The following is a 6000-nucleotide window of genomic DNA, read 5'->3' as shown; positions in this document are numbered from 1 at the left end:
TGGACTCTTCATACCGTGTGGTGGATACAGTGAAGTTATTACAATTAATAACCTTTCTCATTAATGTTTAGTTGTTCATCTGGGTCTTACACATACCATCCTTCTCTAAGAGCTCAGCATTTCTTCTGAGTTAGCAAAATACAGATAGTCTCTGAATGAGAGTTATGTTCCCAAACTTTGATTTCTCATTTAGTTGTTTGAAACTGAAAATGCATTTTTCCCAGAGAATGTGACAAATACTGGTTAGGTTCTCAAGCCAACTCTTAGAAGCCCATTTAGCCCACAAGCAGCTGGACTACAAGAGGATGAGAACTGTGACCTACAACATTGTTTCCATGGGAAAATGTGCTCTACAGCAGAACAAGGACTTCCTTCCGCCCCCACTTCCTACCTCCTGAGTAGAAGCCACTGTTTACTACAGGACATGCAGCTCCTGTGAGTGGGCAGCTGGTCCTGCAGCAGCCTTGGATGCCCGACCCACAGAGCAGAGGCACTCTCTCACCTCTCCTGCCCTAACCCCGTCGTCAGTGAACAGGAGGCAGGCAGGTAGAGTGTCTTTTCCAGACCCACTTTCTCCAGAGCAAGGCTATTGGGACTCTTTTGTGGGCTGGGGGGTTCGAAGTTGGCTACCTAATTTCTGAGGCCTCTTATTCATAGAGTAGGAAGAAAGAAAGGTACTAAAATATAAAGCTTTTCTCCTTTCTTTCTGGTCTCTCTTGACTTACAGTGTTTTAGACAGTCAATAATTATAACAAATATTCTAGATAGGGAAAAATTAAAAACAAGTTGTCAGCATGAATTTTATATTTTTATTGTAAGATAAATATAGTTTGAAATACAAATATGAGTGTTTACCTCCTATGTGAAATCACTAAAATGACCCGACTTCTACGTCGCAGCTCTTATGAGCATGTGTTTTGATCTCACCAGAGCAGTGGAAAGCAACTAACCATTAGCAGCAGAAAACTAACTTGACCATTATTTTGTCACTTCCTGATATACACATTGGACCAACACTCTCTAGCTTTGACTTACTGAGGTATAAGAAATGGCTGAAAGGAAAAAGAAATATTTTCGGCCTGGAAGGAAATGGCAAACCACTCCAGTATCCTTGCCTGGGAAATCCTATGGACAGAGGGGCCTGGCAAGCTACAGTCAATGAGGTTGCAGAATCGGACACGACTGAAGCGACTTAGCATGCATGCAAGTGGTTGACTAATAAGGGGAAGTAACGAAAGGACGTGATAGGGTTCCTTGATCTTTTGTGTTTCCTAGAATGCCTTCTTTCTGTGTTTGAAGCAAGTTCTGGTTCCAATGGAAACATGGCCTCTCAGAGCTGTCAGCACCCCCACTTATTCAGTTATAAATGTATCACACCTTGTACTTCCTTGCTGTGTCTCACTGAACTCCAGTGCATTGTGAGTCCACCAGAATTCTGTCCTCACGGAGCACTGAGAAAACTGCATGTGAATAGGGTGGCAAAGAACAGTGGACACGAATTGCATCCATCTCCTGCTCACATGGATGTGGATGCTCCATTGTCCCATCCAACCGCCCTACAAGCATGAGTTCAAAGATAAACTTACTAGGGATTTCAAGATGGTGAGAGGAGAGTATGAAACCAAACATGGGGTCTTTCTGAGCTTGGGTCCTGTGTAATGCCCTGGATATGGGGCAAGGGTCAAAGATGGGGAGATAGCCTGCAGTGGGAATTCACAGGATAGAGCTTCCCAGGATGGGCAGATGGATCTTTTAAGCCTCCTGAGGGTCTGGCCATTTCCTTTCAGAATACCACTCCTAGGGTACTCTTCACTGGAAACGGTGAAGGCTTCAGTCAGGTCTCAGAGATGGGTACTGGCCTCTGGGGATGACATCTTCAGGGAAAGTTGTTCCAATGGTGGTAACTGACAGCTGGCAAAATACATCAAATAGAAGATGAGATTGTGGCAGGTAGACCTACTGAACAATATTATATACCAGTTGATAACTTGAGCACTCAGAATGACCAATGTAAACACATCTTCAGCATGTTTCCTTAGAGTTACACATAGTGACCACCTTCTTCCCCAAATGGCAGATAGCTCGACAATTTGGAGTGCAAAAAGGAGGGGAATGACCTCGTGTACTGAAAGCTGCTTTGTCCCCACAATTCAAAATATTTATCACTCGGTGGATGCGCTAAGGAACAGTTTGTCGAATCTTACTTTAATTTGCATTGATCATGTGCTGGAGGCCCAGATTGTTCTCATAAACTGAGGATGGGTATAGAAGACTTTGTGGTCTCAAGAGTTCACTTCAAAAATGTGGACTATCTCCAGAACTCAGGAGCATCTCTTCTCCTCAGGCTAACAGGGCTCTCAAGATAGGAAGAGGACGGACAGAGTATAAATAAGAAAACCCTCATACCAGATTTCTCTAAAGCCAAGAGTGTCACCATAGCTCTGCTCCCTCTTAAAAAGTGTTTGTGTGTGTGTTGCCACAGGAGCTGCACTATTGTATTAGTCATTTAATTCTACCATTCTGCAAATTTATCCCACTTCCAGAAAATACTGACTTCCAAGGCAGATAAATCACAGGGAGGATCCTTTGATTATCTGTTGTTCTTGTAAAATTATCCGAATAGGTATTTCCCAGTATATTTAAGTGGTTAGTTACATAACCATTATTCAAAAAGTAAGTGTACAGATTGAGATTTTGTTGCAAAGAAAGCTAGGTTTTGTCTAAAAAATGTAAGTAGCTTATGGCATTACAGCTTTTCTCCAATATCCTATTTATCATAGCCTAAGAGAATGAAATAATGTTTATAAAGTGTTTATCTGAAAGGGTTACTTGATAAAGGCTATTACCAGGAAACTAACAATAAATAATAATGAATAAATAATAAATAAAGGAAACTAATCCTGTATCCCCCTTAAAAGCAATGGTTCAGCAGTCACTAGCTCAGTGTTCAAAGCAACCTTATAGAACGTAACTACCACAAAGAACAAGAATCAGCTGGACTTGGCAATCAATTTCTTCAGTGGAAAGTTGTTTTATTTACAAAGAAAATTACAACATATTCTTTTGGAAACCATGTCTAGAAAAGCAATCATTTTAAATTAATAGTATAAATACTGACACATGGAAACTTCCAATTAAAGACCTTGGATGTTATCACCTCTCTATAGGCCCCTCCTCCCCCCACCCCCCCAGAAATTCCTTTTATAGCATCCCTGACAGGTGGCCATTGTTTTCTGATTGAATGCTTCCAGTGATGTAGAACTCATTTCACCAGGAGGTCCTGACTACGGGGCTCAATTCCAGTATCCAAAACTGTCTTTTCTTATGCAGAGCCAAAATCTTCCTCTCCATAATAGCCCTCCTGATGGTCTTATATCTGAACTCCAGTGCAATATGGAAGAAATCTACTCTCTGCATAACAACTCTTTAGCAAATTGCTTTTCTGCAGGTTAAGCAGACCGAATTCCCTCATCTTTTCTTTAGAGGAAAAAATGGTTTCCATACTCTACCTGGATGTCTCCTTCTAAAGAATTCTGATTTGTTATGCAAGGAGCTCTTTTAATGTTGTATCTATATTTGAACACATGAGTTCAGAAATTCTGAACTGAATAGCATAGGTCTAGTGCCCCTGTGACTTGAACACTGTTTTGCATTAACACAGTCTACATTTTGTTAGGTTTTTTTTTTTTTTTTTTTGGTGGCAGCTCACATTGTATGCATATCTCTATCTTATAGTCATACTATCAGGTCAAGTCTCCTAAATCCTGGCCCCTTTCAAATGATTTCTTGAACAAAGATACTATGCTTTGTATTTATTGCAACCAGATGTCATCTTTTTTTAAAAAAATTATTTTGAGTAACTATTCTGTCAACATATTCAGATCTAAGTTCTGTATCTTCCTCAAATCTTAACTCAAAACATTGATAAAAATATTGCCCAAGTCTTGACAAAGGAGGACAAATCTGTATCGCTTGAGACTGGAAGCCTCAAGATTAATGTCTCTCCAGTAATTAGCAGTCTTTGAATCAAACTTTCTCTACAATTCAGTTCAGTTCAGTCTCTACAATTATCTAAACCCATATTTCTCAATCTTATCCACAAAAATGCTTTGACTTTTTGAGATGATCAAGACTACACTACCCATTATTTAGTAATATAATAATCCTATCAAGAAAGAAGTGGTATTTCTTTTGTCATTATTTACTTGAAAAGAATCTATGATGACTCCTATTAACTGTTACATTTTCCCTAACATATGTTTAATGATTTACATTAGAAAATTTCCAGGAATTGGCATCAAGCTTGGTGGTCTATATGTCTAATATCTGCCTTACCCTCCATCTTTAAAATCAAGATACTGACAGTTTATTTTCATAGGAAGATAGTAAGTGAATTGGAAAAAGATCAAACAGGTAGCCTAATGAGGGAATCTAAACTCAAACAGGAAAAATGGGACCCACCTGGGTGACTCACGACTTTCCCTTCATCAAGGCCAGTTGATTTATCTTCAAGTATCACTTGTATTAACATCCCCTTTCTATGCCCAATAGAAACACATTTCCCCTCTCTTCCATCCCTGCCCTCCTCTCATGCTTAAAACACAATTTGAATTGGGTTTTCTGTCACTGTAACAAAAAGAATTCTTACACAGAAAGGGTGGCTCCTTAAACGACATCAGAGTATTGTCACCAGAGTAAGACAGACTGGATGCATGGCAGAAAACAACAATGTAGATGAATCCTTCTACCTTCTTCCTGTTGCCAACTTCTTGTTCACCAAATCTATCCTTTGCATTCATTCCAGAATTACCGTTCTTAAATACTAGTTGAATCATCTAAATTCCTCTCCTTCTGCCTTTAGCATAAATCCAAAAGTTTTGGCATCCAAACAAGGCCTTCTCAGTTGGGTACTAACTTGCCTTCATTTCCCCAGTCCTGTCAGACTTTTTTCCAAAGCGTGTCCAGCACATTCATGCTTTTGTACATTCTGCCCTCTCATCTTGAAATGTCTTTTTCCTCATACTTTGCTGATGGAATCAAGCCCAGCTCAAATGCTCTGTCTTCGGGTTGAAACTTTCCTGGTATCTCTACACCTCATCACTTGTTCCTTCCAATAAGAGCAGGTACTTTGCATTTCTGCTCAGGAAGCACTCATTTCAAGCTGCCTTATGGTGGACTTACCTGCTTCTTTCCCACATTCTTCCACTACTATGGTGGCTTTCAAATGCTTAGCAATAACACAGCTCAAAGCAGTAATGACCAATAAGTAGCACTAAATGTAATTCGCTCAGTCGTGTCTGATTCTTTGGGACCCCATGGACTACACAGTCCATGGAATTCTCCAGGCCAGAATACTGGAGTGGGTAGCTGTTCCCTTCTCTAGGCGATCTTCCCAACCTAGGGATAGAACCTAGGTCTCCTGCATTGCAGGTAGATTCTTTACCAGCTGAGCCACCAGGGAAGTGCTACTGTGATCCAATTAGCATTTTTATAGATATCTACAATTAGTTCATCAATTCTAAGAAGTACTTCCTCTATTTTAATATCTCTGTGATTAGGATGTAGCAATAGGGTATCATCATCTGGATAGTTTTACTTTCTTATACTACATAAAATATTGGTGTCTTCAGTTCAGTTCAGTTCACTGGCTCAGTTGTGTCTGACTCTTTGCGACCCCACGAATCTCAGCACGCCAGGCCTCCCTGTCCATCACCAACTCCCAGAGTTTACCCAAACTCATGTGCATTGAGTCGGTGATGCCATCCAGCCATTTCATCCTGTCGTCCCCTTCTCCTCCTGCCCCCAATCCCTCCCAGCATCAGACTCTTTTCCAATGTCTTTTCCAACTCTTCGCATGAGGTGGCCACAGTACTGGAGTTTCAGCCTCAGCATCAGTCCTTCCAATGAACACCCAGGTCTGGTCTCCTTTAGGATGGACTGGTTGGATCTCCTTGCAGTCCAAGGGACTCTCAAGAGTCTTCTCCAACACCACAGTTCAAA

The sequence above is a fragment of the Bos indicus x Bos taurus genome, chromosome 10, assembly GCF_003369695.1.
Source record: "Bos indicus x Bos taurus breed Angus x Brahman F1 hybrid chromosome 10, Bos_hybrid_MaternalHap_v2.0, whole genome shotgun sequence".
Taxonomy (NCBI): Eukaryota; Metazoa; Chordata; class Mammalia; order Artiodactyla; family Bovidae; genus Bos; species Bos indicus x Bos taurus.
The sequence above is the reverse complement of the archived record's forward strand: the minus strand, read 5'-3'. Positions refer to the sequence as shown.